Source organism: Bombina bombina, chromosome 4, assembly GCF_027579735.1.
Source record: "Bombina bombina isolate aBomBom1 chromosome 4, aBomBom1.pri, whole genome shotgun sequence".
Taxonomy (NCBI): Eukaryota; Metazoa; Chordata; class Amphibia; order Anura; family Bombinatoridae; genus Bombina; species Bombina bombina.
In genome coordinates this window covers 966,117,434-966,131,302 of record NC_069502.1, presented here as the reverse complement: position 1 = coordinate 966,131,302, position 13,869 = coordinate 966,117,434, and the positions used below count along the sequence as shown (strand labels likewise).

General features: G+C 35.7%; 1 protein-coding gene across 1 annotated transcript in view; it reads right to left on the bottom strand.

The window, feature by feature from the left end:
• MGME1 (mitochondrial genome maintenance exonuclease 1) overlaps positions 1-13,869 on the bottom strand; it is a 66,695-nt gene that overhangs the window by 1,387 nt on the left and 51,439 nt on the right. The gene's annotated exons all lie outside the window — the stretch shown is intronic.

The following is a 13,869-nucleotide window of genomic DNA, read 5'->3' as shown; positions in this document are numbered from 1 at the left end:
AGTCTCTCTGTCTCACTTGTAGCTGGTCTATATCCAGTACTGCAGTATTTACATTTTCAGTATAGATGTCAGTTTAAACAAGCAAAAATAGCTATTTTAAAAAATCAAAGGAGCTATTTGTAAACCAATAGTTCTAGAAGGTAAAATGGATAGTAGTATAAAGGAGGACATTTTAGAGTACAATGTCCCTTTAAGCACTGCATTGCATACAATTTGTTTCCAATGCTTTTAAAGCCTATATTATTAGTAACATTTACATTGTTTTGAAAAGTCTTGTGAGTGACCAGTTAAGAATATATATGAGCCACTAACAGGGATCAAGCAATCACTGTGTACACTGTTGCAGGGCTCTAAATCCTGCTGGATGCACTTTTCATCTGCCCTGGAAAAACTAGTTTTTTAGTAGCAAAATAAGTAATGAAAGTACATTACATTTTTTGCTACACATTTTTATTGGAACCAAGTTTTGAGTTTTATGTCTCTTTTATACTGTATCTTGAACTTTTCATTTACGAGAAATGAAACCCAACATGTTTATTTCATGATTCAAATAGAGCATACAGTTTTGAAAAACCTTTCCAATTGACTTTGTCTTTTGATGCCTGCAGATAGGTATGCTCAGGAGTGTGCAAATATTTGAAGCATCAAATGCAAGCATTCTTACAAAACTGCTTCCATATAGTTCTCCAGATATATGTAGGTTATTTTCATGAAAGGCTACCATGAGAACAAAGTAAATATGATAATAGAAATACATTGGAAACATTTTTTTTTAATTGTATCCTCTATCTGAATCATGAAAGAAAAAATTGGGTTTCATGTCTCTTTAATTTTGAGTAATCAAAGAACTCTGCAAAATAATTGTATTTAATTTTACACACCTTCCTGTAATTGAAATCAGAAATGTAAGAGTTTTCCAATTCTGACAACTGGGAGTGCACATGGCAGGCTTTACAAGTTTAACCCAGAGATGTCTGTCTCTAACTGGCTTCAGCAGCAGAGATGAACTACAAGTCAATGCTAATTTTACTAACATAATGACCGTAGCTAGCTGTGTCTACTCCAGACAAATCTATTTTTAAATGTGCTGCATTCAAAACTCACCCACTATGTTAATTTATTACAAAGATGCAGACAAAAATTTTGTTGTTCACTGTCCATTTTTAAAGCTTTTGAATTCCAGGCATTCTCAATAGCGGCTGGTGTACACAGTACACACTTTTTCAGGTGAGCATATAAGTAATGGTGTATACTGAAGCTAATGGAGGTGAGCTCCCTATTTGCTATTGTTGTTTTTTATTTTAAGTGACATTCAGGAGCTGCAATGCAACTACGATGCTGTGACTATTAAAGGGACATTAAACACTTAGGGCTAGATTACAAGTGGAGTGGTATTTTGTGTTTTAGCTATAGCTAAAACTCGGCTAGAATTAAAATTTTTGCGCTAGTCGAGTTGCACTAGTATTACAAGATGAAAATAAACTTTTTTTTTTCCTCTCTTGCGCCAATACCATCACATATTCTCATTAGAGCTAACCCGAAAATGAAAATATGAATATTTACTATTCCAATGTTTATTTATGTAATGGAATAAGTTCTATTTATTCATAATTAAATATTTCTACATATGCAAATATTGATTTATTATATATATATATATATATATATATATATATATATATATATATATATATATATATAAAAACAGAACATTGGAATGTGAAATATTTACAATAAATACATAGATAAATTTAAATAAATATGAATACTGCATAAATATTTTTATGTTTTCATCTACTTAACGGCAAAAGGGCTCTGAGGCACTTATATATATGTCTATATAGGTATATATATATTTGTGTTTATATATGTCTGTAAATACACATATAAATATGTGTGTGTGTATATGTATGTATATATATATATATATATATATATATATATATATATATATATATATATATATATATATATATATATATATATATATATATATATAAAAAATTGACACTTTTGGCCGCTTTTGGGAGAAAGTTTCTTCAACCAGTGGTGCCTTCCGTTTAGGTTCCCTGTCTTGTCCCTCCTGTATCATCTGTGTACTGTGAACTCATCGTGTCATTAAAAAGAAAAGAAAATGTATGCTTACCTGATAAATGTATTTATTTTTTGACACAATGAGTCCACGGCCCGTCCTGTTTTTGTGAAGACAGGTTGTTGGTTATTATAAACTTCAGACACCTCTGCACCTTGTTACTTCCTTTCTCTCTTTTACTTTGGTCGAATGACTGGGTTGGGAGGAAGGGAGGTGATATTTAAAAGCTTTGCTGTGGTGCTCTTTGCCGCTTCCTGCTGACCAGGAGGTGAATATCCCAATAGTAATTAAGATGATCCGTGGACTCATCGTGTCAAAAAAGAAATAAATTTATCAGGTAAGCATAAATTGTTATTTTTTTCAATTTTTTCGAATAGAATTTATAAGGGTCTGCACCAATTTTCTTACAAGATTTGTAATTTAATAAACCAACTTTAAACATTCAGACATGATGGTTTTCTCTCTCCTATAAGAAGATGCCACAAACAGATATGTTATTTAATTGGCTAATGTGCCACGTGAGATTGATACATAAATGTGTACAATATAGAAATAACTGATTCTTTGGATGCCTATGTAAACCATATAGATTATTCTTAATGTGACATTGAAGTCCATTTTTTGGCCTTTCTTCACCTACAGGGAGTGCAGAATTATTAGGCAAGTTGTATTTTTGAGGATTAATTTTATTATTGAACAACAACCATGTTCTCAATGAACCCAAAAAACTCATTAATATCAAAGCTGAATAGTTTTGGAAGTAGTTTTTAGTTTGTTTTTAGTTATAGCTATTTTAGGGGGATATCTGTGTGTGCAGGTGACTATTACTGTGCATAATTATTAGGCAACTTAACAAAAAACAAATATATACCCATTTCAATTATTTATTTTTACCAGTGAAACCAATATAACATCTCAACATTCACAAATATACATTTCTGACATTCAAAAACAAAACAAAAACAAATCAGTGACCAATATAGCCACCTTTCTTTGCAAGGACACTCAAAAGCCTGCCATCCATGGATTCTGTCAGTGTTTTGATCTGTTCACCATCAACATTGCGTGCAGCAGCAACCACAGCCTCCCAGACACTGTTCAGAGAGGTGTACTGTTTTCCCTCCTTGTAAATCTCACATTTGATGATGGACCACAGGTTCTCAATGGGGTTCAGATCAGGTGAACAAGGAGGCCATGTCATTAGATTTTCTTCTTTTATACCCTTTCTTGCCAGCCACGCTGTGGAGTACTTGGACGCGTGTGATGGAGCATTGTCCTGCATGAAAATCATGTTTTTCTTGGAGGATGCAGACTTCTTCCTGTACCACTGCTTGAAGAAGGTGTCTTCCAGAAACTGGCAGTAGGACTGGGAGTTGAGCTTGACTCCATCCTCAACCCGAAAAGGCCCCACAAGCTCATCTTTGATGATACCAGCCCAAACCAGTACTCCACCTCCACCTTGCTGGCGTCTGAGTCGGACTGGAGCTCTCTGCCCTTTACCAATCCAGCCACGGGCCCATCCATCTGGCCCATCAAGACTCACTCTCATTTCATCAGTCCATAAAACCTTAGAAAAATCAGTCTTGAGATATTTCTTGGCCCAGTCTTGACGTTTCAGCTTGTGTGTCTTGTTCAGTGGTGGTCGTCTTTCAGCCTTTCTTACCTTGGCCATGTCACCTTGTGCTTTTGGGCACTCCAGTGATGTTGCAGCTCTGAAATATGGCCAAACTGGTGGCAAGTGGCATCTTGGCAGCTGCACGCTTGACTTTTCTCAGTTCATGGGCAGTTATTTTGCGCCTTGGTTTTTCCACACGCTTCTTGCGACCCTGTTGACTATTTTTAATGAAACGCTTGATTGTTCGATGATCACGCTTCAGAAGCTTTGCAATTTTAAGAGTGCTGCATCCCTCTGCAAGATATCTCACTATTTTTGACTTTTCTGAGCCTGTCAAGTCCTTCTTTTGACCCATTTTGCCAAAGGAAAGGAAGTTGCCTAATAATTATGCACACCTGATATAGGGTGTTGATGTCATTAGACCACACCCCTTCTCATTACAGAGCTGCACATCACCTAATATGCTTAATTGGTAGTAGGCTTTCGAGCCTATACAGCTTGGAGTAAGACAACATGCATAAAGAGGATGATGTGGTCAAAATACTAATTTGCCTAATAATTCTGCACTCCCTGTAAGAGAGAACATTTCTAAATGTTTCTGTCTTTTTTACTTTTCCCACTCCACCAGTTAAAGGGACATAAACCCACATTTTTCGTTCATGACTCAGAGAATACAATTTTAAACAACTTTCCAATTTACTTCTATTATCAAATTTTCTATTTTTTTGTTATCCTTTGTGGAGTTCAGGAGTGTTCAGTTGTAAGTTCAGGAGTGTGGACGTGTCTGAAGCACTATATGGCAGCAGTTTTGAAACAATGTTATACATTAGCAAGAGCACTAGATAGTAGCACTATTTCCTGTCATGTTGTGCACCAGAAATGGGCACACTACCTATCTAGACATCTCTTCAACAAAGAATAACAAGAGAACAAAGCAAATTTGATAATAGAAGTTAACTTTTTTTATTTTTTTTATTGTATTCTTTATCTGTATCATGAATGAATTTTGGATTTCATGTCCCTTTAAGTAAGGCGATTGTCTTTATCAGCCAGTGAGGATTAGTAGGAAATAGAAAACCAATACCACATTATTCATTTAAATTTAAAGGAACAGTAAACACTATAATTTGTATATAAAATGTTTAGTTATCACATAGTAACATAGTAGATGAGGTTGAGAAAAGATAGAAGTCCATCTAGTTCAACGTATATTAATCTTAATATACTTACAAAAAAAAGCTCCAGTTGATCTTAAATTAATCCCATTAAAAAGGTGACCCATTTAACAAAAGAAATCACATACCTGAATTCTATTTCTAGACAGAAATGTATCTAAACCATTTTTAAATGTATCTAAGGTATTGGCAGTTACTACCTCCTTAGGTAATGAGTTTCACAATTTGATTGCTCTTACAATGAAAAAATGTTTACGTAGCTGGAGATTAAATTTCCTTTCATCCAGCCTCATTGTGACTTCTTGTCACAAACAATTTTCTTGAAATAAACAGAGCTTCTGCCATCTCTGTATATGGGCCTTGAATATATTTATATAAATAATCATGTCACCTCTCAAGCGCCTTTTTTCTAGAAAAAAACAGACCCAGTTTGGCTAACCTATCCTCATAGCTTAAATTCTCCATTCCACTTATTAGTTTTGTGGCCCTTCGCTGAAGTTTTTCTAAGTCTGCAGTATATTTTTAAAGGGACATAAAACAGGTAGAGATCTGTGCATATCATAAAAGGGGTAATTCATTAAAAATAGTTTGTATAAAAAATTGTTTAAAAATTGCTGACAAGTATTTTAAAATAATTTTCAAAAATAATCAAAATGAATTACATAGCTAAGCTGCATGGTGAAGCCAACTCCACCCCCCTTATCAGTGTTTAGAAACAGACATTGTATTTCAACTGAGTTCACAGCATCTAGGCATGCTCCAGCAGATAATCCCTATGCATTTTTGCATTCTACCAAAACAACAATAGATATAGATACAGCTATAGAAGGAAATGTGTGGGGGAGATAGAGTTTTACAATTCAGAAACTAAAAAGAAAGAGTTAATGGTGAGGCACCGCAGTATAAATATGCAGGTACAGTAATTAAAATACATATTATTATATTTTGTATCTATCCCAACTTGTTTTATGTCCGTGTAGAGAAAGTGGCATACACCATCCAAAGTAACTGCCTGGTGCACTGCTAGTTAGAGTGAATACAAATGGTCCACAGTATATCAAACCTGGCTAGGAATAGATGGTAATACTGAAATGAAGCATCCTGTCTATTATGGGCTCTGTTTGATAAAGGTTAAAGGGACACTGAACCCAAATTTTTTCTTTTGTGATTCAGATAGAACATGACATTTTAAGCAACTTTCTAATTTACTCCTATTATCTAATTTTCTTCATTCTCTTGGTATCTTTATTTGAAATACAAGAATGTAAGTTTAGATGCCAGCCCATTTTTGGTGAACAACCTGGGTTGTCCTTGCTGATTGATGGGTAAATTCATCCACCAATAAAAAATTGCTGTCCAGAGTTCTGAACCAAAAAAAGCTTAGATGCCTTCTTTTCAAATAAAGATAGCAAGAGAACGAAGAAAAATTGATAATAGGAGTAAATTAGAAAGTTGCTTAAATTCGCATGCTCTATCTGAATCAATAAAGAAAAACATTGGGTTCAGTGTCCCTTTAAATCCTGAACCGAAACAATATGGGTTAAGGTCCTGTTTTTATGCACCTTGTGGATTAAAGGGCTTATTTGCATTGCATCCTGTGTTGCCTGCTTCATTTCAGTATTACCATCTATCCGTAGCCAGGTTTCGTATACTGTGGACCATTTATATTTTATATATATATATATATATATATATATATATATATATATATATATATATATATATATATATATATATATATATATATATATATATATATATATATATATAAATAAACCACAATTACATATAAAGATGCTTGGTAATTTCCATTAGCAATCCTGTGTAGGTAATGCCAAGCCTCTCATTCCCTCCCCAAGTAAATAAAATCTCATTGCATATAGCAGCATACATCCTTTGTTTACAGTAAGTATTCATGGCTATTAGCATCAGTTGAATTGCTCAGGGCCTCACATCATAATAAAAAGATCTAGGGCAGACCTAAAATCTTTCTTTACACTCAATCCCTGAAGGGATTTACCCCTCTCCCAGAGAGCATGGTTATGGTTAAATTATGAGTAAACAAAAGCTCAGGTAAGTTAACAAAATAGAATACTTTGTCCGTCCATTCATTGCAGATGTGCACTATCCCACAATGCACTTCCATTTTGCGCTATAAATCTCTGTCAAAATATTGTTTCTAGGCCTATATTATATACCTTGTGTTGTTTTGTTTTTCTATGCAATGAAACATATATGCGTGTGATGAACAATATTTCTTTTACTCCCCTTATGATCCCTCCTTTTTATTACATACCACTCATCTCTTTCATCCTCCCTGTACTGTGACATGTGTGTTATAACACAACTGGTATGTCAAGAATAACAGCTTCAGGCGATAGCTGTAAGTTTTGTTTCATTTCAGAATGAGTACTGCTTTCTTCCTTTTTTTTTTTTTAATTAAAAACCCCCAAATGTATCATGCATACGAAGGATCACTATTTATACAAGAAAATATTTTTTGCATAACAAAAAAAAAAGATACAAAATAGTTTATTTTAGCAATTAAAATAGCTGGTTTTACACATTGAAGCCACCACCCATAATGAACATTATAGTACCTAAGCATTGACCTTTGCGTACAAAGCGAGAGATAAGATATGCAGGTATGCTGTTCTTGCAAAGTTAGCCTATTTGACAACAATGGGTGTTGTCTTCAATGAGCTAAAGCAGCTATTTTGAATACAAAAATAAAACTAAAGGATCCATTTCTAATATATTTAGAGTGATGGTAAATTCATCTAAGTAACTTAATATTTTGAAAGCGCATATAATTTTAAGCAATGTATCAATGTTCTTCTTTTTGCCCTAAACAAAATCTTTTATAAAAAAAACTTTTTGTGAGGCTCTGTTACCTGCTTAAATTCAGCCTCTGCCACACAATTTCTTATTCTTCAATTTGACAGGCAGCTCTTCCAGCCAATAGGAGCTGCACCATATGCCTGTAAGTTACTGACAGCACGCTCCCGTGCTGATAAGTTAACTTGAAGCTGACTCAGCCTTGCTGTTTTAGACAGTGAATCGCTACAGAAAAATACAATTCACTGTTTGGGCTGCACAACAGCGCAGCGAACTACGCTTGCGCAGTTGTATTTCATGGCTGAGTCAGCTTCAAGTTACCAGCACGGGAGTGTGCTGTCAGTAACTTACATAGGGCATATGGTGCAGCAACTATTGGCTGAAAGAGTTGCCTGTAATGATTAAAGAATAATAATAATGTGTGACAGAGGCTGCATTGAAGCATTTAAAAAAAAGATTGTGTTTTGGACAAAAATAAGCACACTGACATGCTTCAAACATAACACACACTTTCAAAATATTAAACGTAATTTAGGTGAATTTACCATTAACACTCTGCAGCTAGTAAAACAAGTCATTGGGAAGAGTGCCAGATAAAAACATAAAGATTTTACCATATGAAATGAAAATTGTTCAACAAATTATCATTAACTTTATTTCTAATGAGCCAAAAGATTCTGTAGCAATATGCAAGGGTGATAATAAAGACAAAACAGGGAAGATAGAATGTGGCTGAAAAATTACAGAGTCTTGCGGACCTGATCCGACAGTGCGGATCAGGTCAGCAAGACCTCGCTGAATGCGGACAGCAATACCCTCTCCGTATTCAACAACGCCGCCCCCTGCAGGGAGGTGTCAATCAACCCGATCGTACTTGATCGGGTTGAATTGTAGTGATTCCTGTCTGTTCAGAGCAGGCGGACAGGGTTATGGAGAAGCGGTCTTTAGACCGCTGCTTCATAACTGCTGTTTCTGGCGAGTCTTCAGACTCGCTAGAAACACGGGCCCACAAGCTCCATACGGAGTTTGATAAATGAGCCTCAAAAGGTGAGTGCTGATTGCGGGCCATGATTCTTTGGGGAGATGAGTTTCTGGTTTGGAGTCAGAGTACTGGTCTTGGATGAAGGAAAAAAACCTTTGAAGATTTAGGTTTGGATGGAGGATTTATAGCTTTCAATGCTGGGGAGTATCTGACAGAATGAGGAAGAGAGTTTCCTACAGGATGGATGAGAGACGTCCAAAAAGTAGGAGTGGGAGGTGGCGAGGAAAGAAAATAAGAGGCTTAGATTAGAAGGAGACTGGTAGGAGAGAATGAAAAAATAAATAATTATAAAAATACTGCCCCTTCTCAATCAGTAACAAATTCCACTTTAAAACATTGAATGGCAGATTAGTTAAAAATGTTGCATAACAATATCTAGTATGGGTATTGCCATTAAATAAGGAAACAAAAACATATTTATAATATAATTATGGCTACAATTCTGTTTTTAGATAGTGGAGTCATAACGTAGTAATTATATAGTTAAAATTTAAAAGCATACACAAGCCCCTGTTGATAATTATTTAAAAGAACATATTTTTTTAAAAATGAAAAGTTTTGCTTCTCCTGCCCCTGGAAAACTTCTGTACTACTTCTGAAAGTAAAAGGCATTATTTATTCAGCCTTTGTTTACTAAACAAATGCTGAATATCACCACAGGCTGTGGCATTCAGCAATTTTAGAAGCCGGATTTATTAGTGTAAAAACGCAACACAGATTACATTACAACACTTGGTAAATTGTAATAAGCGATATGATTCATGCTGGAGTCATTAGGACAAAAGTAATAACCACCTCAAGATGAACACTTATTAGAGAAAAAAAATATTCTTTCATCTAAAATCTTTACAGAATTACACTGGAATTAGGGAGACTATTTCCTATACGCCCATGTTCAGCCTATTTTATGAAGAAACAATTACACTTTGTATTTTGTACATTATATATATATATATAATATATATATATATATATATATATATATATATACTGTGTATATATATACTATTTTTTTATTTAATTTTTATTTTCAAAAAATAAACTTTATTGAAATAAAGTGAGATTACAGAACAAAATTTAAGTATATACGGTACACACCATAGTTACTACATTAAGATATGTTACAACTGTAAGCCCATATAATAATTGCCTTTAACTAGTACTCACATAGCTTGGGATACAGTCCAACAAATATATGTCTAACTATAAAATCTAGTACATTTATTATGTTAGTACAGAATATCATATCCATGTATCTCAGTATTCATTGAAGCATTTAAAGATAATAAACTAGGTTATAAGAGATGATCTATGTGAGAGACGTCTGGTGGGGCTGGTTAATAATCATAAATACAGTAGTGTGTAAAATAATTTCTCCTTTCTGATATGTAGCTAAAATCTATTTAATAAAGTTGTGGTCATTTTTCAGATATTCTCACTATTTGCCAACAGAGTGGACCTCTCTTGGATCTTGAGTATATTTCATAAAAGTAACGTTGGGGTTATATAAAGGTTAATTGTAGGAAAGTAAAAGAAAAATAGGGACCCAAATTGAGCCAAAGTTTGATATCATGAGGTATACATTTAAGTTTCACCTTGTATATATAAAAGTCTTAGTATAAAATAATATTATAAATATTTGAGATAAATGTGAATAAGTATTAAAAAAGTGATATGTTTGCAATTGGGGTATACAGGGAGTGCAGAATTATTAGGCAAATGAGTATTTTGACCACATCATCCTCTTTATGCATGTTGTCTTACTCCAAGCTGTATAGGCTTGAAAGCCTACTACCAATTAAGCATATTAGGTGATGTGCATCTCTGTAATGAGAAGGGGTGTGGTCTAATGACATCAACACCCTATATCAGGTGTGCATAATTATTAGGCAACTTCCTTTCCTTTGGCAAAATGGGTCAAAAGAAGGACTTGACAGGCTCAGAAAAGTAAAAAATAGTGAGATATCTTGCAGAGGGATGCAGCACTCTTAAAATTGCAAAGCGTCTGAAGCGTGATCATCGAACAATCAAGCGTTTCATTCAAAATAGTCAACAGGGTCGCAAGAAGCGTGTGGAAAAACCAAGGCGCAAAATAACTGCCCATGAACTGAGAAAAGTCAAGCGTGCAGCTGCCAAGATGCCACTTGCCACCAGTTTGGCCATATTTCAGAGCTGCAACATCACTGGAGTGCCCAAAAGCACAAGGTGTGCAATACTCAGAGACATGGCCAAGGTAAGAAAGGCTGAAAGACGACCACCACTGAACAAGACACACAAGCTGAAACGTCAAGACTGGGCCAAGAAATATCTCAAGACTGATTTTTCTAAGGTTTTATGGACTGATGAAATGAGAGTGAGTCTTGATGGGCCAGATGGATGGGCCCGTGGCTGGATTGGTAAAGGGCAGAGAGCTCCAGTCCGACTCAGATGCCAGCAAGGTGGAGTTGGAGTACTGGTTTGGGCTGGTATCATCAAAGATGAGCTTGTGGGGCCTTTTCGGGTTGAGGATGGAGTCAAGCTCAACTCCCAGTCCTACTGCCAGTTTCTGGAAGACACCTTCTTCAAGCAGTGGTACAGGAAGAAGTCTGCATCCTTCAAGAAAAACATGATTTTCATGCAGGACAATGCTCCATCACACGCGTCCAAGTACTCCACAGCGTGGCTGGCAAGAAAGGGTATAAAAGAAGAAAATCTAATGACATGGCCTCCTTGTTCACCTGATCTGAACCCCATTGAGAACCTGTGGTCCATCATCAAATGTGAGATTTACAAGGAGGGAAAACAGTACACCTCTCTGAACAGTGTCTGGGAGGCTGTGGTTGCTGCTGCACGCAATGTTGATGGTGAACAGATCAAAACACTGACAGAATCCATGGATGGCAGGCTTTTGAGTGTCCTTGCAAAGAAAGGTGGCTATATTGGTCACTGATTTGTTTTTGTTTTGTTTTTGAATGTCAGAAATGTATATTTGTGAATGTTGAGATGTTATATTGGTTTCACTGGTAAAAATAAATAATTGAAATGGGTATATATTTGTTTTTGTTAAGTTGCCTAATAATTATGCACAGTAATAGTCACCTGCACACACAGATATCCCCCTAAAATAGCTAAAACTAAAAACAAACTAAAAACTACTTCCAAAAATATTCAGCTTTGATATTAATGAGTTTTTTGGGTTCATTGAGAACATGGTTGTTGGTCAATAATAAAATTAATCCTCAAAAATACAACTTGCCTAATAATTCTGCACTCCCTGTATTGTCTTCTGATTATTTGGCATATGTTAGTTAAATCTTTAATTATTACAAAATTATTGGGGTCTTCTGTAAATGTAGTATCTCTGTCAAATGAGAGAGGGAGAATAGTAACTTCTATATATTAATGGTGGTTTAAGGGATCGCTGATGGATCTGTAAATAAGCATCTAAGTATTATGGGATCGTATTAGGCCATCATCCCCTCTGCCGCCTCGGCCACAGGCCACAGAAGGAGAGTCATATGCTTGCTAGCTGTGTATTACCATGCATTTGCATTGTATATTCTATTACCTCTACTCATAATATATATCATAACTTTGTTATAGCTGGGATATTATATTAATAAAGAGAACAAACATTTTAAGTAGTGTGTGAACATAACTCAATCCAAAACCAAGGAACACATTAACGTTTAGCTTTTACCAGCTTCGTCCGGTCAGAATTATAATAACAGTAGTGAGAAATTTGTTTGTTGCATATCAACCAACTATGTCTGCTTGGCAATCAGCGGGGCCTTGTGTGGAGAGTTAGCAGTCCCAATCATTTGGTACAAAGCCGCATTGTCTATGGGCCCTTTAATGTAGTTTGATGTTTTAGAACCTTGAATCAATACTTTGGGTGTCTCTTGAAAGCTGGCCTTAAAGACGCTATTATGCAAAACGTTTGGCGTCTCTGCAGTCTTGTAGATCCGGGGACCCTCCATACCCCCTTAGGAACATATCTTCCACCTTAATCTGGTTAGCTTGCAGCATCTGATGTAGCGGCTTGGGTGATTCGGAAATGTGGGTGGCCTTCCTGATGCCGCCATCTTGTACTCGCTTCACGGAGGAATCTTTATTGTATTGTGGTGAGATGGCTAGGCTTGATATGGATTCCGTGATGAGGTATGGATCTCAGGTCTGTGACTTAGAAGTGTTTACCTCTGAAGGCTCACAACGTGGATCATATTCCATTGCTGTTTGCTTGATCATTTTGGTGCCATTCTGTGTGCCGGGCTCCAATGTCTCCTCCGCAATAGCCGGTGGTGTATTGCTTGTGCATAGCTTGTGTATCAGGATATCGTATGGGACTCTCTCAAGCAGTTTCTCCATATGCCTAATGAAATTCGCAAACTGTGAATGAAGATCAATTAACAGGTCTACGTCTCACACAGCTGCCATTTTCTTTAGTGAGTGCTTGATGCCAGAATGTTTAGCTTCTTACTCGTCTATTTCGGGTATCACTTGTCTTCGTTGTGTGTGAGATTAAAGTTGAGATAGAGGTACAAGGGTGAATTTGTGCTCAATTTAGGCAAAGAAGGGGGTGGCGCTGACTATAAGCCCCCGCTTTAGGCCTCCTTGGTCTGATACTGGGCTCTAGTGTCACAAATACAGCAAAATCGCTTGAGGTATAGAGCTCTTCTGAGCAGTATAACAGTATAAATGGCAAATGATGTGACGTCACTGTAAAATGATTTTTTTTTATCAAATAATCAACAGGAGCTATGGAAAAGTGCGACCGCTCCAGATCGCTGTTCGGACACGCCCCCCATATATACTAATTTCTAAGTGATTTTTGCACATCCGGTGTACTTCAATTACGATTTATGCTGTGCATATTTAATACGATTTTTTCATAAATAATTTACATAATTTTTTTTCTTAAGACGATTTTTGGTGAAGAATTTTGTTACGATTTTTGATGCACCTTAACAATACAATTTTTATTCTGCATATTTTTGTGTGAATGGTTCAATTATTCGTTTTGTATGATTTTTGAAATACATTTTTTTTGCACTTTGTTTATATGTATGCATAGCCTCCCCATACAAAAATGCAGTAAATGCCCCTTAGTGAGATACCCTGTATTAGA